Raw genomic sequence first — 25,092 nt, 5'->3', positions numbered from 1 at the left:
GTCCTCGCTGTTCCCTATATCAAGAAAGGCCTTCTCCAAGATGTCTTTCTGGCTTGCTTCTTTGCTTCATTGAGGTCTCTGGTAAGATATCCCCTTCTTTTCTAAAAGAAAAGAATGTCACTTCTCCCTACCCCCACATCTGACAGAGAATCTCCATTAACTATGATTGTCTTCTCCTGCTTTATTTTTCTTTTTGATTCTTAATCTTATTATTTGATTTTTCTTTTCTTCTACATATCTTGAGAAAGATTTCTACTTTGTTTAATTCTTTATCCCAAGTGTCAAGAACAGAGCCTGGTACATAATAGGTACTGAATAAATACATGTTGAATTAAAGTAAGTATAAACATTTAACTCTCTAGTCTCACTGGAATTTATTTTGGCATATGGTATAATATAAGAACCTGAGCAGTGTTGTTTCAGTATAGTTAACTAATTTTATAGCATCAGTTTATTTTATATGCATTTTTCCTTGATAGCTATTTATGATACCTTGTATATTTAAATTATATATATTAGGTATTAAATTGTATAGTAGGTTATCATTAGGTATATTTCATTGGTTAATCTGCTGGTAGAACTTCTAAAAATAGTTCTATGAGATATTTTGATACTTAATAAGAATAATCCCTCCCTATTGCTCTAATTTATAAAAAGTTATTTGTTTTAAAACTTTTTAGTCTTTCAGTATGTCCTTGGAAACATTTTGTCGCCTTGGGAAATATTCACTGGGATTTTCATCAAGACTCTAATTGATTTTGGAATGATTGATAACAAAGATTTTTATTCCTTTTACTGAAATAAGCGTCTCTATCTATTAAAAATCATCTAGGTAGAGTGTTATAGTTTTCTTCCTATGAGTTTCACATTTTTTTATTAAGTCATTCTTTTGTAGTTTATCTTCTGATGGGATTTGAAATGAGATTTCCACATCATATATTTTTTATTTATTGCTAAATTTATCTATTTACTTATTTTGTTATTAGAATGTAGAAAGGTTATTGACTTTACCTTTCAGAAAATATTTTCCATAGTGTTTTCATATCCTCAGTTGAAGCCAATCAAACAAAATACAGCTAAATTGTTCAACATCTCTTTCTCAAAGATGGGGTTTATTTTTACATCAACTTTCTGATTAAAAAATATAGCAACAATAATAATAACCCCTATTTAGCAAATATGTACAATAGCAAAATAACTCAATTTTGGTGCTTAAATTTTTTTTTTCATCTTAAAATGCTGCACAATTCAGTTAAAACTGATGGGCTTTTTATGGTATAAAAAAGTTCAAAGTCAAATCCTCAATTACTACTTGCTGTATTATCTGGAGAGTCTTTGTCACATAGCACCTCCTCTCTTGCCCCTCGCAAATTTGGTTGCCCTTTCTCCTAACCATTCTGAAACCTGATGATTCATTCTTGATGATTCCAAACTAAGGTCAAACTGAGAAGCCAGAGCTGGACTTGAGGTGAGTGTGTGCAAGCATGAGTGGTGGTGAGAAGTTGTGGAAAAACAATGTGTGCTTTTTATTAGGATGAGCTTCTTGCAGACACTCCTCCATTGAAAGGATGATCTAGGGTTGAATGTTGCTACTAAAAATGTCTCTTCCATGATAGATGTTCTTTGTTTCCAGAGAAAAAAAAATTTCATGACAGCTGTTTTTTAACATTTAAATAAATCACAACTTCCGCAATAATGCAGAGATGGGGAGGCACACAGTGCTCAGCAGCAATGCGAACTTAACCCACCGGCATTAGTTAAAACACCTGAGCCTTAGTTTGCAACATTAATTGTAATCTTGTAATAATAAGAAAACATGAGATATAATACATTAAATATATTCAGTATGCATTACACATCCCTGAATAACAATTAAATTTAATTAAATGAGCCAACAGTAATTAGCTTGGTCTCCTTTAAGAGAACAGAGTATTGTCTGATTTTATTGTGCTGGGTAAATCAGTCAAGACCTGTCTTTCATTCATGTCTAGCACATCTCTTGTTGCCACAATGGAATTGTTTTTGGCTTCTGAGTCTGTTCGTTAGTCTCATGAAATTGATGGGTTGGTCATAAGTGAAGACAAGGGAAAGAAAGCTCTGAAATCAATGACCAATATGGTGGATTCCTCTGTGGAGGTGACTATACTCCTCATTCCACCGAGCTCCACCTTTGCAAGGCCAGCACCAACGGGAAGGGAGAATGCCTCGGTGATCCAGCAACATGTAACAAGGCTGACACATGGTGAAAATCACCTTAACAATATTCTGTCATAGTATTTTTCAGTTTCCCTTGTCACAGACTAAAGGGCATCCTCCCCACCTCCTACCACCCAAATAATTTACTGCACATTTAAAATTGTCTAAAAGGTTATTGTTTTTGTGTGTGTGTGCGTGCGTGTGCATGCAGGGAGGGGTAATTTAAAGACAAGACTTATGAAATGCCAGCAATCATCAATTTATTTTTAAACATGGCTAAGATAATTGTAAACTTCAAGATATAGCAGCTTCTTCAGAGTTCCAGCCTTTGCATGCTGCCTACAAGGTGATTTTTCTTATAAATACCCCTCAAAATAAAAAAAGAAATCATTAGAGCAAAGAGTTTTGGCTAAGGCAGACCCGAGCTGTTTGTTGCCCTGCCCTGTCTTCCTCATCTGAAATTCATGTTTTGATTTTTTGATTTTTCTCTTTCTATCACCTCTGAACTTTATCTGCTGTCACCTACATTCACCAACTCTAACTTTATCATCCTCCAAAGCTGAAGATCTCAGAGATTTAGAGACTTTGGGTGTATCTGTCTTTGACACAGTTGTGGGTGTGTTTTATGTATTTCTACAACATGTAGTCAATCACCTTCTGCTAGCAAACACAACACACCTAAGTTTGGGATCCATGTCTTCAGGTTTTACCTCCTGATGTGCTGCATTTATTTATTATCAGAAGTGTCAGTGGGAGTAAATGCAGATTGGACCAATAACAGGTTTCCTTTTCTCATTAAGATCAGAATCGGAAGTCTGTAACATCACAGATGCATCAACCCACCATTCTGCATCAATATGCAGCCAGGAGTTTCACTTTAATCTGTCACATTGCCAAGTTTTATGGTGACGTTGACAACCATGGTGAAGAAACCTCAGAATATGAGCTTATGCTGTGGATTGACCCTCAGTACATAATCCATCTTCCTCATTTCATCAGCGGCAGGACCATCACTGGTGGTCAAGGAGAACCCTGAAATGCTGCTTTTAATAATAATGGTAATAATAATAGTAAAAAGGCCTATCTGGGTGGGTTGCTTATAGGTTGGGACCAGAGGGGGTTGTGTATTCACCTTGCATCAGTACTTATTATTTTAGTTTATAAGTTCATTTTATCTGTGTATTTTCATATAAATTATACCATCTGCCAACAATGATAATTTTGCATTTTTCTGTCTGACAATTATACCTTTTATTTGGCTTTCGTATCTTATGACTTTGATTAGTGTTCCCAGAACAATTGGATAACAATGACAATACTAGGCATTTTTTGTTTACCACCTGATTTTAATTGAATACTACTAAAAATAAAGTCAGCCATTGATTTGGGATGAATATTGTTGTAGAAACAACATATGTTAATACAATTTCATGTAAATTCTAAATATTTTTTAAAAATAAAATATGAATAAATTTTTTCTAGGTTTTTTTTTTTTTGGAATTACCAAATTATTTTTCCTCTTCTAATCTATTAGTAGCAAGGAGTTTACTAATTATTTTCTTATGGGTGAGCTAATTTTATATTATATAGTGCATATGACTTTGAATGTAAAATGGGTAAACCAGATCACCTTCTGAAGAATATTAAATCACTAAACATGTTGTACACATTTCCGCCTTATAAAAGATTCATATTTAACTATGATCTCAATCAGCAAGTTTCTCCTCCCACTAAAGAGACTAAATTATAACCCTTTTCACTGCAGCAATAAACAGCAGATTGCTGATTATACAGAAAGAAGAAAAACAGACATAGGACAGAGCATACAGATTAGAAAGAAGCCGTTCCCTCCTTAATACTAAGTAAACAGCAGCAGGCATTTTGCAAAGCACATTAAAGGAAACAGACTGCTGTAGAAATCAATTGATAAAGACTTGTTAACTGAAAGCAAACTTTGAGCAATTGTATTAGCAAGCAATTAGAATAATCTGTAAATAGCAGCAAGGATCCCACAACAAAGAAAGCACATGGGTTGGTGTCCCTTTCTTTCGTGCCCATAGTATTCTGGACTTGTCTCCATTAGTCAGCAGTATATCTAGTACTGAACAGGAGATGATGGGAGAATAGGTTATGAGATGCTGTTATGAGAAGTAATTCAGTGGCATTAAACAGAAAGTGCCCTGACGCTGTGTAGTGGGAGAAAATTTGTCTCCAGCTGAGACTCTTACAAGTAAGTGGCTATTCTTGCCAAGAAGAGACTTATTTAGCTTTCTTTGTGTTAAAAGCATAAAAGATAAATTCAGGAGCAGAAAGAACTCTGATCATAGCCAAAACGCAGCAGACATCCACACTGAGTAGAGGGTGACAGATGCAGTTACTGGAAGTCCTCACATGAGGCCCAGTACCCTGTAACATGTACTGAAAAGCCAATTGCATAAGAAACAAGTAATAAAGATTGGGAAGGGGTATCCTATAGTGAAAATAGAGTGGGATATAACACCAGAAAGCCTTTGGTCTGAATCCTGATGAAGAGATTGCTGTGAAATTATAAATTCTTTTTCTAAAACCATTTTTTCATCTGTAAAACAGAGATATTCATGCCCAACTTGAGATGATAACAGAACTGCATGAAATGCATGTGTGTAGCACATAGCCCATACACAGTAAGAGTTTGTTAAGAGATGGTTTGTTACTTTATTATTATTGAAGAAAACCTTGAGTTATATCATACAGAATTAGAGTAATATTTACAGAGAAATGGAGACCTTGGCATAAAAAAGGGAAATTTGCTTGACAGAACACAGAAAAATAAATATAAAGAAAACTTGAGAAAGGATGTATGGGAGTGGGGAGAGGCTAACTCCTAAGCTGTACTAAGCCTTAGCCAAAATTAATTCCTTAGAAGGAGAATGGGGACTGGGCTCAGTTGCTCAGTCTGTAATCCCAGCACTTTGGGAGGCTGAGGCAAGTGGATTGCCTGAGCCCACAGGTTTGAGACCAGCCCAGGCAACTTGGTGAGACCTCGTTTCTACAATAAATAAAAATTAACCAGGCATGGTAGTGCGCGTCTGCAGTTCCAGCTACTTGGAAGGCTCAGGAGGAAGGATCACCAGAGCCCAGCAAGTAGATGCTGACGTGGCTGTGAGCATGTGTGCCACTGCACTCTAGCCTGGGTTATGAAATAAGACTCCAACTCAAAAAAAAAAAAGGAGAATGGGAAGTTTATACCAGAATCAACAATATATACTTTTTAGGTAATATAGATTCAAGTTCAAGTTAAGTTATTATGCATTGTTTTGTTTTGTTTTTTTGGAAGTACAAATCCACCATTCTCAACAAATCCTTTTTTAGTCTTTATGAAATTCCATGTTAAGAAAGCACATAAGCAATAACCTCAAAGGAACTCCAGAAACACTGGAGGTCAGCCTGGGTATGATGATTAATTTTTTTTTTCTTTTTGAATTGGAATCTCTCTCTGTCGCCCAGACTGGAGTGGCCGCTCCCGGCCACCACAGCCTCGACCTGCTGGGCTCCAGCGATCCTTCTGCCTCAGCCTTCCAAGTAGCTGGAACTACAGGCATGCACTACTACGCCCAGCTGATTTTTGATTTATTATAGAGATGAGGTCTCGTCAAGTTGCCCAGGTGGGTCTCAAACCCACTGGCTCAGGCAATCCACTCACCTCAGCCTCCCAAAGCGTGGGATTACAGGCTGAGCCACAGAGCCCAGCTGATGATTAATTTTATGTATCAATTTACCTTGACCACAGGGTGCCCAGATTAACATTATTTCTGTATATGTCAGTGAGTGTGTTTCTAGATGAGGTTAGCATTGGAGTCAGTGGACTCAGTAAAGTAGAATGCTCTCATTGTGGGTGTCCATCATACCAGTCATTGAGTACCTGAATAGAACCTGTTTGAGCTGGGGCATCTACCAGTCATTGAGTACCTGAATAGTACCTGTTTGAGCTGGGGCATCTAAGTTCATCTCATTCTCTGCTGCCTACAAACATCAGCTCCAGTAGTTCTCAGGTTTTTTGACTCAGACTGAATTACACCACTGGCTTTGGTAAGTCTCCAGCACGCAGACAGGAAACTGTGGAATTTTTCAGCCTCCGTTATTATATGAGACAAAGCCTCATAATAAAGTGTGAGAGTGTGTGTATGTGTGTCTATGTATAAAATAATGATTATGTTTCTCTGATACAATGGCTAAGTAAGCTATACATTTAACAAGATTACATTTTAACAATATTTATTTTTGCCTGACCAGATGATGCATCTTCATACTTGTCACGTAGCATTTTCCATGTTTGTATCAGTGTTTATGATTTTCATCTGACTGTGTGTTCCTTGAAAGCAGGTGCAGTTTTATTCACCTTTGTGTTCCTCAGCACCATGCATGGTACAAGAGCCATTGTGGTGCTTGAACACTTTTTAGAGGTCCAGCTCTGCATTATTTGAGGCATGTCAAATTTTAGTAGCCACATCATGGCTCATTAAAATATAGTTTTTTACTGTAAAATTGTAAGGACATTTGTAATTTTGGTTTTCAAAATTTGGCCACAAGCCAAATGCTTTATGATTAACTTGGATTTCTCTATAGTCTTAGCCTCATAATGCACACTCAGGAATTCTTGTAAAGTAAAATAATCTAAATTTTAACTTTTTTAGTGGTCATGAAATGTTAATGGACATGAAACAACAATTCATGAAGTTGGAACCATGTTAAAATTTGTAACCATTTAAATATTAATTAATTTTATTTTTAAGTCTTATTTTCTTTTTATGATTTGGAACCAATGATTTTTTTTCAGCTCTTAAATTGTCAATAAGCACTAAGCCTATGGTATAACATGGATTTATTCTGATGGCATATAGTAGACGGTAGTGTTTGTGGGTTAGATGGGTAATTTGAGAGTATGCATATGCCATTGGGTATGAGTCAAAGCATTAGCATAATTTATGACGCAACTTATTTTGACAGTGGTGCTACTAAGCCATTTTCTATATAGCAGTGGCTGGCTTCATAGGTCATAATGTTGCAATTTGGAAAAGAAGCATTTATAGAACTAGAGGATTAAGCTGGCTGTCAAAACAGGCCAGAAGCCAAGGCATCCCACAGTCCTCAACAGGGGCACACAGTCTGAAAGTAGAGAAGCAGAAGTCAGACACCCTCAGGACTTCAGAGAGAGAAGTTAGGCCTCACACACATAGGCAATACTAGATCCAGGCCTTGTTCTCAGTCTCATTAAGAAAGGGAGCTCTAGCAAGTGGACACAAACTACAGAGACTTCTTACTCTCACTTCCCTAGGGAAGCTTCCCTAGAGAAGAATAAAGCCTATTCCCCAAAGCAAGGGTAAATAACTATAATACTCAGATAATCCTGAGTGGAAGAGGTCATTTTATTTCTTGGATATTGTAGGAAAAAAGTAAACAATAACTTTAAATATTTGAGATGAACATAGGAGACAGCAGTTGCGTGGGGCCCTAAATTGAGGTTCTTTATCTCTGATTAGTCACTCCTACCTCTGTGACAAGCTTGTTAGTCCTTAAGTAGACTTTACCCGTTCATTCCTGGATCTATAGTTCACAACTGGGTTATTATCTATTGCCCAGGAAACACTAACAGTCCACAGCTGCACTCTCTTTTCTAGGCAGGATGAGAATACAGTCAAAGAGCTTTAAAACTTCATTCTGGATGGATATCAAAAACCTTTGTGATTTCACATTCTTTCAGAATTGTTACTTCACATCTGTCCTGGGTGAGGATTCTAAATGGTAGACTTGGGACAGATGCTTTGGTGTTCAATTATTTACAATTGAAAATCTGATTTGCCTTAATGATTCCCAATTAACCACATTTGGAAATCTAACTCTGAATTATGCTTGAATTTCATCAATTATTCAATTTTTTTCTCAAATTGTGTTGGGCATAGAATTACCGGTCATCTGTTGGTATAAAGTTAAGAGTTGTACAAAATGTGTCTTCCTTAGTGGTATTACTCCCAGGAATTTGATGATGATATCCATGTCAGGATGTTCTGTCTTACTAAGGGCTTTTATGAGACAAACCAATGGCAAGAAATATGTTACAGCTGTTCTAATTTTGAAAAAAATGAGCATATGAGGAAGCAAAACCAACCAACAGAAGGTCTTTTTTTTAATTATTACAAAGATGTGGGATACAATTCAGGGTTAGGTATACAAACATTGATTATGCAGGTACCTTTGTTGATGAGGTGTGCCCCTCCTTCTCCTAGCTGTTTCCCTCAACTGCACCCCCCCGCCCTGACAGCTTCCCACTACTGCCAATCTCTTTCTTATAGTATTATAATAATTGTTCAAGGTCCATTTATGAGTGAAAACATATAGTACTCTGTTCTTTGTTTCTGTGATAGATCACTGAGTATGATTGACTCTAAATTCATCCAAATTGCTGAGAAGTCCATATGTTTGTCTTTCTTTATGGCGGCATAATATTCCATTGTGCATATGTACCATTTTTTTTATTCAGTCCAGCTTCGATGGGCAACATGGTCAGTTCCATGTTTTTATTATTGTAAATAGAGCTGCAACAAACATACGTGTACAGGTATTTTGTAGAATGATTTGAGTTCCTCCGGGTATATTCCCAACAGGGGAATTGCAGGGTCATATGGAAGGTCAATTTCTAGTTCTTTCAGAAATCACCACACTGTCTTCCAAAGAGGTTACACTAGTTTGCATTCCCACCAGCAGTGTAGTAGAAGTGTTTCTTTCCCTCCATGTCTTAGCCAGCATCTGTTGTTGTTTGTTTTCTTAATGATGGCCATTCTTACTGGGGTTAGGTGGTATCTCAGTATGGTTTTGATTTGAATTTCTCTGACAATGAGTGAGGCTGAGCACTTTTTCATGTGTCTGTTGGCTGCCAGTATATCTTCTTTTGAAAAATGTCTATTAGTCTTAGTGTAAAAGGTTATAAGCTAACATGTACTCAGTATCTATTATGTGCTAAAAACTCTGAATACAGCAGAATACAAATTCTGTTTTAATAAGAGTTATTTTCCAAATGGTGTTCATCAGGCCCATAACTCTTTACAATCTTTAAAGTAAAATTTGGTACTGTGAATAGCACAAGAAGGCTCTAGAACACTTTCTTACCTGCTCAGTAGCCTTCAATGGCATTCCATCTACTAATGGTCAAGTTTAAACAATTCTAAGGGGTTTTAAAGATCTTTGCAAATCTATCTAACCAGCCTTATTTTTCCTTCCTTTACACATGTTCCCTGTGAACAATATGGGTCAGTATTTTCTCTCACCTGAAACATATTATGTTCATTGCCACCTCCAAATCTCTTTCTTTCTTCTTCTGTTATCTATGCAGATGTCACCAATTCTTCAAGGATCCTTTCACAGTTCACTATTTAGCAGAGTTATGTGATCAGAAGTATTGCAAAAAATATTGCTGTAACATAATCTTACCTATAACACAGTCATTTGCAAGAATGGACTTAAAATAATGATGTTATTATGAAGTCAGTGGACATTTAGGGTAAAGGAAGCTCTGAAGTTTCATCTCTTTAGAGTAAAGCAAAGTGTACAGCTGATGTTGGATTGCAACTTCAAACCCTAAGTCCCTTGGAGTACAAGAGGTAGCATTTTCCATGAACCTTAGGTCGGTAATATGGTTTTTAATCCTCCACTGAACTACTTGAACATAAACTTGGCAAATTCCATTTTTATAGTTATCAAGTTCTAAAGCACAGTCCACAGTATTTGGCAGTGATAGCACCTCTATGATTAAGTACAAGAATTGAGGGATAAATAAAATATAATGCTTTCCTTTTATTTTCATGAAAGGAGACAATTCTTCAAAAATGCTCTATAATTCAGAATCAAATTCAGAGACTAACCATAATACTGTAGTTAATATTTTCTGTATAGGAAGAAAAGTAAACTATCAAAGCTATGTAACTTTTGAATGATGTTTTAAGTAAAGAACTGAATGATATTCATTGTTCAGCAAAGGTTTTCATACTATGCTTTTATGAAAACTGAGCAGTGTCAGAATTCTGTATGAAAAGTTAAAAATATCATTTTAACATTAAAGGTAGTAGAGAACAGATGAAATAGCACATTCCTGGGGTAAATAAAAAAAAAAACAACAACAACAGTACAATTATACATTATCAGGTTAGAATCACTGGTTTTAATCTAAGGCTGTTGATCTGATAAGAATGTCTTTTTATATAAATGTTTTGGTCAGAATTCTTCAGAGAGACAGAACTGATAGGATAAATAGAGAGATATATTAGAAGGGATTTATCAGGGGAATTGGCTCACTGGATTAGGGAGACTATGAAGTCCCATGGTCCACATCCTGGAAAGCCAGTGCAATTGATAGGGTGGCTGAGATCAATTACAAAAGCCTGAGAACCAGGACAGTTATAGGGGTATGGAAGTGGGGACTGCTGAAGTTCAAGGCCAGAGAACCTAGAGGTCTGAGTTCCAAGGGCAGGAGAAGAAGGGCATCTCAGGTCTGGAAAAGAAAGAGAAAGAATTTGCCCTTCCTCTACCTTGTTATTCCGTCTGGGCCCACCAGCTGGTTTGAATAGTACCTGCCCACATTAAGGACAGATCTTCTCCACTCAGTCTACTGACTTACGTGACAATCTTCTCCAGAAACATCCCAAAGACATGTCTTCGGCAGCCCAATCATTCCAATCGATTGCCAGAACAACTGAGTTTCCCTCTTTGCAGTAGAAAGATAGGCTCAGTGCCTATTTAAGCACTGAAGATAATTTTTGCAAAGACTGCAAATAAATAATGCTTTACCAACTATCTGGGTATCTCTTAATTCAGTTCAGTTGATACCCCAAATCAACCAATAAACTAAAGCTACTTTTTGGTCAATAAACTCTAACAAGTATACTTTCCATTTTTATCTATTCCAGGCCCTGTGCTAGACTCTAATGGCCAAAATCAGACCTGATTCCTGTCCTTATAAAACTTTTAGGTTTGTAAAGGAGACATATCGGAAGGAGAAGGGTTTTTTTTTTTCTCCAAATGATCACGCTAAGGACTATATAATTACAAACTGAGGTATGTGCTCTGAAGGAAAGGAAGACTGCTCTATGAGAAAAATCTCTAAGAAACTCAGACCTCAGATTCCATGTTCTCTTCTAGCCACTAGGAGTATAATAGTAAAAAATAGACACATTTTTACTTTCAAAGGCACTGAAATTATAGTTAAAATAATAAACATCATATAAGTAAACAAAATATTTCAAATTATTGTTGTTTTTATGGAGAAAACATACTGTATGGTGGTGAAGACCAACACAAAGAGGGGCTAATTTAAATAAAGAAATAAGAGGTGCTTTCCTTGGGAGAGATGTATGCTGAGGACTAAGGGATGAGAAGGATCCAGACATTTGAAGTGGTGTTAGGGGAAGAGAAGGCATATAGAAAGGACCTGAAACAAAAATGAGATCTATGCCTAAAGGTCATGGGGTAAGTCACAGTAGTTGGAATAGAGGAAGGAAGAGAAGAGAGATATGAAATAAGATTATTAAAAAGTGGATAGTTGTCAGATCATCAGCATTTTGTAGGAAATGACAAGGAGTTTGGGTCATATTCCAAGTGCCCTGGAAGGGCATAAAAAGGGCCTGCAATAATTTAAAGTTTAAAATGTTTCTTTTGGCAACCAAAGAGTGTGAAAAGGGACCTTCAGCTGGACACTACTGTTGTTCTCAGAGCAAGAAGGTTTGATTCATTGTACCATAGTTCTGGCAGAAAAGATAGATGTAGAGATTTGAGGTATATTTTGAAGGTAGATACAAATAAATCTGTTGATGAATTAATTGTGGAAAGGGAGAAGAATTAGGAAAATAAAATTGGTAATGATTCCCAGTTTCTTGGCTTAAGCAATTGGGTGGATACTATTGACATTTGTTGGGATGAAGAAGTTTAGAAACATATTTTAACTGAGATAGGGTGGAGTGAGGTAGAGTTTTGGAATTCAATTGCAGTCACATAGATTTTGAAAAGCCTATGCAACATTCTATTGAAATGTCAGATGGGCAGTTAGCTATGGATATGAGGAGACATTTAAAATGGGCTTCATTGAGGGGTCGTTGGCCCATAGATGATATATGAAGTAGTGGTAATAAGCATAATCACCAGAAGAGAAAGTTTAAAGAGAGGAGAGGAGAGATGAGGTTGTGAGACTAAGCTCTAGGAGAAAAGGTGAAACTAGCACACACACAAAAAAAAAACAACCAAAAAAACCTTAAGAAGGACTGATCAGTGACTAGAACACCAGACTTCATGAACATCTAGGAAAGAGAGTGGTTCAGAAACTGTGTTGTGTAACTGAGAAATCAAGTGCTATTTTGGCTTTTGCTCATGTACTGATTAATAGATGGGAATTTATATTAAAAGGTAAATAATGCATCAAAATAGCATCATGTAGCAATAATAATTCAAAATGGATATAGTCTATAAAGTACTTCCATATTCTATCATGTCATCTTAACCATGAGTATATCCTATAATGATTGTATTATGAACTTAAAGATTTTGGAGTTCATGGGAGCAACTGATATTTAATAAAAAATTTAACATTAATTTAACAAGTATTGTAAATTCCTGTCATGAAAGACACATTCTAGGCTCTGCAGACATAGGTATGAACAAAAGACACCCCAGTCCTGAACTCACAGGACTTACCTTACAACAGATATTATGCCATAGTGGTCATAATGTACCACACAAGCTAATACAGTTTTCAGAAGTGCTGGGTTTTGACTCAGAGAGTTTTTTTTAAATCTCAATTTCTTATGTTTCTCTTTTGACAGTTCAGTAGTGTTAAGTATATTTACATTGTTGTGCAAGAGGCATCACATTCTTGCAAATGTGATTAACCTAAACATGATATTAATTTTATGAATTTGAGGACACACCACAAATTAGCTGGGCTAACTATGCATATTGCTAGGTATACATGACCATTCTGTGTCTATATATGATACATTAGGGAATTGGTATCTTAAACCTTTCAAAAATCTTATCCCCATCATGGGTAAGATTTCTTAATAATAGCAATGCTTGCCAAGAAGTTAAAAGCATGAAAATCTGTCCTGTTGCTGCCTATTATCCACTTGGGCATAGTATGTGTGTGTGTGTGTGTGTGTGTGTGTGTGTGTGTGTGTGTGTGTGTGTGTGTATTTAGCCCTAATTATATATGTAAATATATATATATTTTGTTCTGATATATATATATGAACTATATATTTATCATACACACACACACACACACACACATATTTTTTTTGTCAACCTTTCACTCTGTTGCCCAGACTGGAGAGCAATGGAGTGATCACAATTATCATGGCTTATGGCAGCCTTAACCTCCTGCTCAAGTGATCCTTCCATCTCAGCATCCCGAGTAGCTGAGACTATAGGCATGTGCCACCATGTCAGGCTAATTTTTTTTTAGAGTGGGAATTGGTTATGCTGCCCAGGCTGGTCTCAAACTCCTGGACTCAAGCAAACCACTCACCTTGGCTTCCCAAAATGCTATCAAAATGCTGGGATTACAAGCGTGAGCCACCATGCCTGGTCACAGTCCTGATATTCTACCAGAGCAGTTATTACAGCATATGGGCGTCTTGATAGCCCATACATATTCTCTATTTTGTTTTAATAAATAAAGTACATTTTAGAACTACTTGACAAAACACAAGGCTGCTAAGTTTGCTCTTTTTCAAATAATACAAAAAAGAAATCTCAATGTATTTAATGGCACATTCTTTATCTTCTTTTTCTTACCCTCTTTTCCTCTAGGAATTTATTCCTGTCTAAAATAATCTATGGATGCCACAAAGAAATGTGGCATTCTTATCTGTGAGTCAGATAACATTAGTGGTTGGTTTATTTATCAATATGTCTGGCAGTTAAAAGATTTATGTGTGGGTCATTCTGATAGGACATATGTAACATTGATTTCTGTTGCTAGATTCATGCTAACTGGTCTTGACTGTATAATCTTGTGTAAAAGTCACTAACCCTCTGAAAAACTGCTTTGCATTTGTGCTTGTGTTCTGTATAAAATCCTTTGTTTAATTTCTGTACCCTTTAAAATGACCATGATGTTCTCTATGTTTTGTTGTTGTTTCCTTTTTTCTTTTTCTCTTCTCGAGTTTATATTGGCTGAAGAACAGTTCTTTTTATGAACTGACCTTCATTGTTGCCATGGCTGAATCATTCTTCAAGAAACTTCAGTTTCACAGAAAGATTTTTATTTAATGTCTTCCCTGGCATTTCATAAGGTTAGAGAGGAACTTAAGAATAACCTTCATGTACAGTAGTGGAGTTTGCAGTCATTGGTATATGAGTACAGATGAATAGCTATATTATTTCCACTAAATAAAAGAGAGAGAAAAAAAGACATTCTATTGAAGCAAGTCTGAGTCAGACCAATGATTCTCACTCTGGTGATGCTACCTTGTAAGGGTCATTTTTGAAAAGCATGAAGAGTTTTGGATCATCATTACAATGGTGGACACCACTTGCTTTTCAGTATGCAGAGGAATCCTATCAACCAAGAATTGTCTCATGTGCCACATGACTTTTAAAGGTACTTCTGGTCACTTATGTAGATGAAAAAAATATTTTTAATCTGAGCCTAGAGTCTAAACTCATTTTTACAATAAGCACAGTATAGCTCTGCATAGTTTTCCTTCACGTCATTTTTCTAAGAGTGGCAATAGTAAGCAAATTGTGGGAAGATTTTACTTGACTTTATCTGAATTTTAGCTAAGATTTATTTGCAATTTTATAAAATCATGTCCCTGACAGCAATGTCACTTGAGTCACCCTGTACAACCAATTCAATATACCTGTGTCAGTCTGGATTGAGAGTAGTCACATTTCTGGAATTCTATTTAGTTATGCAAGCATCTCACATTTTGATTTCTTGAGTATTTACATATTGAAATGCATATAATTTTATTTTAATTTATTTATTTTCTTAAATATCAGATACTATATTCATTTTTAGCAGCTTTATTGAGATTTAACTGATACACAAAAACTGTGTGTATGTAATGAGTACAGTTTGATCAGTTTGTACATATGGAAACACTTGTGATACCATCACCAATATTATATTGATCTTTATGCTATGAGGAAGATACAGTATCTAAAATTTCATCTTAGAATGAAAAAGGGAGTATTATAAAACATTTGTTATAAGGGTCATTGGCTGAACGCTAGAAAGAACAATTAGCTTCTGACTTCTGAAACTTATGATACAAGGGAAATTGTAATATCTCCTCTCTAGAGAATTTAGATGATGTTAATATGGACTAAAATTAAAATGACTTCCCCAGTCAGCCATTTTGAAAGCATCTACTACTTATATTGGAGATAAATAGACCAGTAATTCATCTTTTAGCATCAATGTCTAGTATGATACAAAGGTCTGTGTCATGATGCCCTTAGCCTGAGAGCCCCTACCAAGATTTGTTACAACAGATCATAGCCAGGAGGAAATTGTCATTCTGATAGAGTGAATAAACACACAAGAAGCAAAACTCAGTATCATTTTTTCAGTCCCATGTTGTTCCCTAACTGGTATCTAGCCCCTATGTAGCCTGATGGCCCTACTGCCTCAGGGAAGCAAAAAATAAAACCTTTTCCCATAGATATACATTAAATTTCTTTTTCCCAGAAAATTTGTATCATTGATTTGTGAAGCTTGAAATCTGTTGGCACTTCCACCATGGTTCAAGCTGCTAGTCAAGCCCAAGAAAATTCACACAGACCAAATACTCTTAGGTCCTTTCTTCCTATACTTTGTTTCCTCCCCTCAGAACCTTCCAGAACCATATACCATAGTTGTGCCCTCTGATGGTTGATGGCAATCTCTTATTACTTTTCAACATCGGCTCAGCTTTTCATTGAACTTTAAATTATCTTAAATGCACACAATAAAAAATAACTATCTTCATAAAGTTGTAGTAGAATCCTGGCCAGAGGCAAGGAAGACTTTTTTTAAAACACCCCAAATGTATCAAGGTACTCTAGAGTGCTAGTTTTGTGTATAGACTCTGGTCTATGCATTCTTGGGTTCAAATACCAGCTGTGTCATTAACTAGTCCTGTGACCTTGCTCTATTTTTTAAACCTCTTTGCCTTAATTCTTCTGTAGAGTAAAATAATAGTACCTACCACAAAGGATTGTAATGAGGAATAAAGACGTTAACTCAAGCCAAGTGCTTAAAACAGCACCTTGTACATTGTAAGCACTCAACAAATATTAGTTAATGTTCCTGGGATTGTGCTTCTATTTTCAGGGCTACTTCACTTTTTCTTGGAAAGACATATACTTACTCAGGTGTTCAAGTCAGAAAGTAATCCAAATGCTTATCCTCAATTTCTTCCTGTGCTTCAAAGACAGTATAAGCCCTCACTCCATATCACAAGTATGTGAAAATTAAAATACTTTGCCATGACCTCAAATACTTAGAAATGTGTAGTATGCTTTCTTCATTGTAAAATGTGAACCAAGAGGGGATTTTGGCATGGCAGACAGAGATAGCTCCATTTAGGGGCTTAGCAATTATGATTCAAAAATGTCCTGGCTTCGTCTGCAAACCAAGTGACACTGCATAGAATTCTTAAAACCTTGCAGCATTTTTTCTTGTTACTCTTTTGAATATGTGTCTCTTCCTCGTGGGAAAATAAAATTTCTACCTCCTATTACACACTCTGTTTTGTCTAAGAACTCTTAATTACTGTTCACATCATCAATGATTATCATCTTGCCCAAACACCGATTAATGTTTGATGATGATTATGATGTTGATGTAGCCAAAACAGAGGAGCCCTTGATTATTTTGATTCTGTGTCAGATTTCCATAGCATGTCTAAATGGGAAAACTATATTATTCATGTTGATTGGATTACCCAATAATCAGTAAAGCTGACTCCCCTCATCACCTGAATTTACTAGAACTTTTTGACTGTGGAGAAATAGCCAAAAAATTATAAAGATACTAACCTTTCTTCTTCTGTATAAATCAGTCTTACCAGGGTCATTTCTCCCTTCTTTATGTTTAAAATGCCTGACACAAAGATGGAGAAAATTCAGTCAGATTTAATTCTTGCTCTCAAAAGTTTATATTTCTTCATATTTCTTTTTTTTGTTTTTATAGCAATTACTTTGTGATTTTTATTTCTGGATGATGTTAGTAGTTAGATTTCATTCAATTGGCTAGAACAAGGGGTTTAATGAGGAAAAGATGAGGTCTGCAGGGTCTGGAATCCTGCCCTCAGCAATTTTTCTTCTGTCTCTTGGGGTCTATTGTAAGACAATACCATTTTACAAAGTGCCTTGTAATTGTTAAAAAAATACTAGAAGTACACATGTCGATGTTCAAAGAGCTAAGGTAAATCTTTCTTCCACGTAGTCACAGTTCAGTTAATTATTATTATGTCACAGTTCATTATTATGTCTACCCAAATCCCTTGGATGATTTTCCATATTTCCCAATAGAAAATAAAACAAATCCTATGAAATCTGGTAGGTGGTTCCCAAAGACATTCTGCTGTTTCCTTTAAAGCCTCAAATGTTAGAGCTGTCCATAGCTTAAAGGTTTCCTTGCTCAGAGACTAATGCCATTGTTGCTGCACATCTTTGTGATTTTTCCCTCATAACAGAGGATTCAAAAGTAATGGAGAGGTCTCAGTAAATTAGCATTCTTTTATGATCAATTTTAATTAATCATTTAATTAAGGCAATGTGCACTACATACATCATATGGAAGAGTTCATCACAGTGTCACTTGCTTATAATAAAAAATAACCCTCATTATCATAAAAACTCCTTAAGATGGAGAAGGGAAGGCTATAAAGAAAGGCTGGATGGAAAAAAAAAAGAAAAGAGATGGATGGAAAGAAAACAGATGATAAAGGCATTGTAATATTTAAATGCTAACAGTGTATCTAACTTTGTTCACTTATCATCTTGACAGTGCAAATGAACAACAGAATGGGGAAAGGTATGGTATGTTAAATTATTATGGATGTGTCAGGTAAGCAGTTTGTCTGATGCTTCCATCTCTGCTAGAAGGCTGACTTACAATTGTGTGACCCATTCCTTAAAGAGTCAAAGATAAACTCCAGCAATTGTGTAATTCCTCCCATTCTGATAGAGATAAACATGTTCATCTCTTTCCCAACTAATCCTCCTGTTGGAAGATTACATAAGGTCACATCCTTATTACATACAAAGATTCAAGATATCTGGGCAAGCCTCTGGCCATCTGCAATACTGTCTGCCCATTGGGGTCATGCTGTTATCAGGGGTTCTTTAAAATTAAACAAGTAAGTCACAAGTTAATGCAAAAATGAACCCAAACACCTGAGTCCTCTAAGGCAATAGTGCCAATATTTTGTTGCAAAAAAAAAAAAGAAAAGAAAAGAAAGTTTTTTAAAATGCCAGTATCCAGGTGCAATTGAAGACATATTAACTTATCTTTTCTGGGCATTAGTACCTTTTTAAAAATTTCCCAAGTAATTGTAAAAGTACAAGCAAATTTGAAAACTATTGTCTGAAAGCTTTTGAGAATGGTAGGCACATTCAAATATAGTCAGATTTCAATCAAATCTCATATTTCCTAAATATTACAGAGCTTTTCAAGTTGCTCAGAAATGAGTAAAAAATATTTGTGTCAAAACAGACCAATAATGAATAAAGAGATTCAATCAGGAACCAAAAAACCTTCCAACAAAGAAAAACCCAGGATCTCACTGGCTTCACTGATAAATTCTAACAAACATTTAAAGAATTATTAATGTTAATTCTCCTCAAATTTTTCCAAGCAATGGACAAGAGGGAATATTTCCAAACTCATTCTACAAGGCCAGCATTACATTTATACCAAAGCCAGGCAAGAAAATAACATACAGGTCAATAACCCAGATGAACATGCATGTAAAAATTCCCAACAAAATGCTAGCAAGCTGAATTCAGCAGCACATTTAAAGGATCATACATCATAATCAAGTATGATTTATCCTAGGAATGCAGGGGAAATTAGCATATGCAAATCATAATAAATGTGATAAATCACATGAACAGAATGAAGAGTAAAAAATCATATGATCAATAGATACAAAAAGCTGACAAATTTCAACTTTCTTTCATGATAAAAACTTTGAACAAATTAGGTATAGAAAGAATACACCTCAGTAAAATGAAGGCCATGTATGAAAGTCTACAGTTAACATCATCCTCAATGGTATAAACTATAAGTTTTTCCTCTATGATCAGGAAAAAGACAAGAATGCCCATACCACCACTTCTATTCAACGTATTACTGGAAGTTAGAGCCAGAGCAATTAGGCAAGAAAAAGAAATAATAGTCACTCAAGTAGTAAGAAGTAAAATTGTCTCTGTTTGCAGATGACAAGATCTTATATATATAAAATCTGAAAGACTTCACCAAAAAACTGTTGGAACTAATAAACAAATTAATTAATTTCAGGATACAAAATCAAAATATAAAAATTGTTGCATTTCTTTAGACTAATAATAAACTATCCAAAAAAATTAAGAAAGTAATTTCATTTATAATAGAATCCAAAAGCAACAAAACACTGCAGAATACATTTAACCAAGAAAGTAAAAAACTGTATTACTGAAAATTATAGAGCACTGATGACAGGAATTGAAGACGACACACACAAATGGAAAGATATCCCATGTTCGTGAATTAGAAAATTGATAATGTTAAAATGTCCATACTACCCAAAGCAGTGCAACGTCTATCAAAATTTCAATGGTATTTTCACAAAAATAGGAAAAACAATCCTAAAATTCAGATGGAATCACAAAAGACCCTGGACAAACAAAGCAATCTTGAGAAAGAACAAAAATCTTGGGAGCATCCACACTACCTGATTTCAAAGTATATTACAAAGATATAATAATCAAAACAGTAGGATGCTAGCATTAAAAATAGATATATAAACTAATGGAACATGAACAAGAGACAAAAAAGTTTACACATTTATGGTCAATTGATCATTGACAAAGATACCATGAACACACAATAAGGAGAGAATAGTCTCTTCAGTAAGTGGTATTTTCATCTGAATATCCACATGCAGAAGAATGAAATCAGAACTTTACCTCACACTATATAAAAAACAACTAAAAATTAATGAACAATTTAGATGTAAAACCTGAAGCTATAAAACTACAAGAAGAAATCATAGAGAAAAATCTTCACTGGTCTGAACAATGATTTATTTTGGATATGACCCCAAAAACACAGGAACAAAAGAAAAAAATAGACTGCTGGGGTTGAGTCAAACTGAAAATAATCAAGTGACAAGACAAAATATGGAATGAGGGAAAATATTTGCCAACCATACAGTTGATGAGGAGTTAATATAAAAAATATTTAAGGAACAAAAACAACATAATAGCAAGAATAGAAAAGTGTTTTCTAGGGGCTGGAGCAAGGAGAAATTTTGGAAATGTTGATCACGGGTTTCAAGTTTTAATTACATAAGATGGATAAGTTTTGAGATGTAATGTCTACTATGGTGACTGTAATTTATAATACTGCATTGTGTACTTGAAATTTGCTTAGGGAATTGATCTTAAATGTTCTCACTACACACAAAATTAAAAGGTTAATTCTGGGAGGTGATGATTGTGGTAATCATTTCACAATGTATACATATATCAAAACATGTTGTATACCTTAAATATATACTATTTAAATTTATGTATGTATTTTAGAAATGAGGGTCTTCCTATGTTGCCCAGTCTTGACTCAAACTGCTGGGCTCAAGGGATTTCCCTGCCTCAGGCTTTTGAAGAGCTGGGACTACAGATACATGCCACTGCACCCAATTTTCATTTGCCAATTATATTTTTTAAATGGTGGATAAAAAACATGTGTTAAAAAGTTAGCCATTAAACCAAAGACTAAAATTACAGGGTTTGGGAAAGAACCAATTTTTTAAGACAGTACACTGAGTTCAATTCAGCAAATGGTTACTTGAGCATGTAATAAGTGCAGCAGGTTCTATGTTGGTTATATGATAAATGGAGGTAAATACGGCAAATAAATGATCTCACTAGGTAAGACTATTTTACCAAGAATAGTGGCCAATATTTGCATATACTCCCCCAACATAGGATGAAATGAGAACAGTGTATGGTATAGAAAGTTTAAGCAATATTTAAAGAAAATATTTGGGGAATAATCTTCAACATGTAAATAAACACCACTGAAGATTGTGACTCTCCTGCACTGGAATGTTTAAAATCAAGTGGAAGTGCATCTGTCTGACAGAGTCATAGCATGTTACAGCTTTACCATCCTATGATTTTCATGTGGTTTCCTGTTCCCAAATTTCTCCAATTTCCCAACTCTCCTAATATTTAATGCTGCCTCCTCATTATTAGGAAAAAAGGAAATTCTACTTTTAAGTCTGAATCAGGATGCTGGGTTACTTACCTGTGTACTCTTGCCATCACCCTCAATACATTTAGCCCTGAACTGGAGGTAGTAGTTTTGTGGTGGTTGTTGTCCTTCGTATTTACCTACAGGAAAGCATAGAAATATAATGAAAAAATATTTCCTAGAAAAATGCACAGAAATTTCCCTAGAAAAATGCACAAAAATATAATGAAATAATATTTTAAAAGTTGCTTTAATCTCTCAATCTATAGTTTACATCACTTATAGATTAACGTAGCTTTCATGAGGTATATTGGTAGAATTACAATTTTTCTGTGGTGCCTATTCTTTAAGGAGTTCAAAAGAACTTCTGGGTAAATTAATCTTCATCTTCCTGGAATAGAGGGTGTAGATGTCCCACTGAATCCTATTATGTGTTTTTTCTCTCATTATTCATATATTCAAAATCTATATATTGTGCTACTAATGTGTGCTAACTGTGCTAGATGCTGAGAATATCACCATGAAAAACATGTACTAGGAAAGATAAACAGATTGTAAACATAAAAATAATGTTGGCTGAAAATAAGTCCAATGACTAAAATTAAGCAGGATGCGGGGACAGACACGGTCAGGGCTGAAATTTTATTTGAGGCAGACAAAAAAGAGGGCCTCTATGAGAATAGAGGCCCTTGGGCATAATCTTGAAAAAGTGAAGAGGCAAACACACTCGTCCACTAGATATCTCAGAGGGATATCTAAAGAAACGGCAAATATGAAGGTCTGAGGCAGGGGAATATTCAGTGTGATGGAGAAACAGTGAGAAGGGAGAAGGTGGGAGAGGTGTAAGTGAAGGAAGTGTGTGTGATGAGTGGGGGGGATGATTCTCTTCTGAAACATACTTCTATGTCATAAAACCAACCCTCTTTCCTTCTATACTTGGTACCTTGACCCTTGCCTCTATAAGTAGGCATTTGAGAAAAACTTAGAGCTCCTAATTTTGATTTGACATAGTCTGAATAGGAGGAGAATTCACGTATTTGTCAGGCACCCGGCAAGAAACAAGGCACACTCCACCAGGATTGCTAGGAGGATTTGAGTAAAGGACTTATAGAATGAGTGGGCACCCTGTGGCTAGCACAATAGGAAACCACCACCTGAAGGGAAAGGGCGAGGAAATGAAGTTGCAAGAGGCTTGGAGGAACTGTAGTCATGTAAGAGGGGTCAGTCTCACAGCAGGAGATGTAGGTATGGACTAGGCATCCCCTGCCAAATTGGAGACCTTGACGGATCAGGGAATGCAATGTTCAACTTCTCTCTCCTTCCACCCTTCTGTTTCCTGTCAGTGCTTTGTGTTGGTCAAAGTCACACCTGGAAGCCAGAAAGCAAGGATCCCTGGTAATTTACTCTACAGGGCTCATGCCCTCAGCCACAGACAAGGGGAGTGAGGTTGAGAGAGAGAGTGGCAAAGAGAGAAACACTAGCAAGATTGCATTCCATTTATATTTTAGTGGGCTTTTCGTCCAGAAGCAATTATAGCAGCAATAGTTAACAAGAATCAAATAAATATGTTACAACTTGTAAAGAGTCAATATGATGTTTTTATATTCATTAAAAATTCAAATGTCTATGAAGCTTCAAAACAATTTAGATATTTTTAATCTACTAACTCAAAGAGGAGTTTGTGTGCATGTACAGATCATTTATTTTTTTAATTGTACATCTACCCATGTCTATCATATTGTCTTGAGGGTTTGAAGAAATTGCTATTCTGTTCAAGTGAGTGTCTCAGATATTACTTGCTAATCTTTATTCCAGACCTCAAGTACTTTTTGGAGAGCCAGATGCATGCAACTTTGTCTCACTCTTGGTATCTAAGAGGAAGTCATATATTTGTTTATGCTATGCCAGACAGAGATCTCTGCACATTTCTCACAAGCCTCCAAGGTTCCTGTGTTGCCTGAGATTGTACTTGGAATTTGTGAGGCAGTCATAGTTAAAATAGTTTAGAAGTAGTTAGGCAGCCAGTCCCTCCCTTGTGCTACTGTGAAAAATGTCCAGCGTGGAGTAGGGCACATAACAACACAAAAGGTACTTGGTCCTAAACCAGGGAAAGCAAGAACAAGTTGGAGCCCAAACTTCACCTTCACATAGAATACTTATGTACCTAATCCTGACTTATATCCCACATCTTTATAATAAAATAAAGTTAGATAGATAGATGATAGACATAGATAGATAGATAGATAGATAGATAGATAGATAGATAGATAGATAGATAGATAGAAAGATAGAGTAGTTAGGCAGGTTTTCTTAAGCAGGATTCAATTAAAACAGAGTAAGAATTCAGACTTCTTTCTTATCTATAGACTACCTTCACCAGACCCACCAGGCATATCAGACCCGACCATCTTGCGGGTTGGAATGTGGAACTACCGGTGCAGTAAATAACAGATACAATAAGGAATTACCCAAAACACAGACATGATGTTCTATGAAAAGTCCAAATCTAGTCCGGCAGTAGCTTTCATTATATAGAAGGTCCTTGTGACCTTAAAGGTTGAGAGACGGAGATCAAAGCTCGTGACCAGATATAAGCAGTCCATCATTGTTGCAAAAGTGTATAAATCTTGTCAAAGGCAAGCATGTGCCTTTTCTTTTAAGGCTTTCTGTTGAGCATACCCCTTTTCTTTCTAATAAATTCTTTCTCAAACTGTACTTTGGATTCAGTCTACAATTCTCTTCTGTGGTGAAATCAAGAACTCATGGAGCAACACCCCCCATCCCACCCTGTATTCCTTAGAGTCACAATTTCACTTTCAAACCTCTTACTTGGAGGCTATTGAAAACCAGAGATGATGCCAACTCACTCATGCTCACAATATTCACTAAAGAAGGTTTGGTTCATAAGGATGTGAAATGTACATCTATACATTCAACCATGATTTTAACCAGATAGCATAGAACTTGCCTTAGCAAGAAAGCATTCAAAAGGTTATCTGTTCTTCTAGATCTAAGAATATTCTTATCATATTTACAAAACTCTATGTAGATTCTAATTCAGATGATTTACTGGGCTATTTCCCCTCGGAGGAAGTTCTATTTGTGCATTATATTGTACCAGATAAGAAAAGAAGGTAAATTGTTTCCTGTTTTCCAGAGTTAAAGAACAATTGAGATGAGAACACTTATCTCCTTCCCAGTAACAGGGCCAGTATGCTGGCATACATTCTTGGAGTAAGAAATCATCAAAACATTTATGACCACATTGCTTCCAGTAATAGTCCTCTCCATTTCAGGGAGGTACACTAAAAAGAGGAAAAAATAGCTAAAGAATAAGATTGCAAGCCGAGCTCGGTGGCTCAGCCTGTAATCCTGTGCCTTTGGGAGGCTGAGGTGAGTGGATTGCCTGAGCCCGCGGGTTCGAG

The sequence above is a fragment of the Carlito syrichta genome, unplaced genomic scaffold, assembly GCF_000164805.1.
Source record: "Carlito syrichta isolate Samal-C Ts95f unplaced genomic scaffold, Tarsius_syrichta-2.0.1 Scaffold311317, whole genome shotgun sequence".
Classification (NCBI taxonomy): domain Eukaryota; kingdom Metazoa; phylum Chordata; class Mammalia; order Primates; family Tarsiidae; genus Carlito; species Carlito syrichta.
This window is presented reverse-complemented; position numbering follows the sequence as displayed.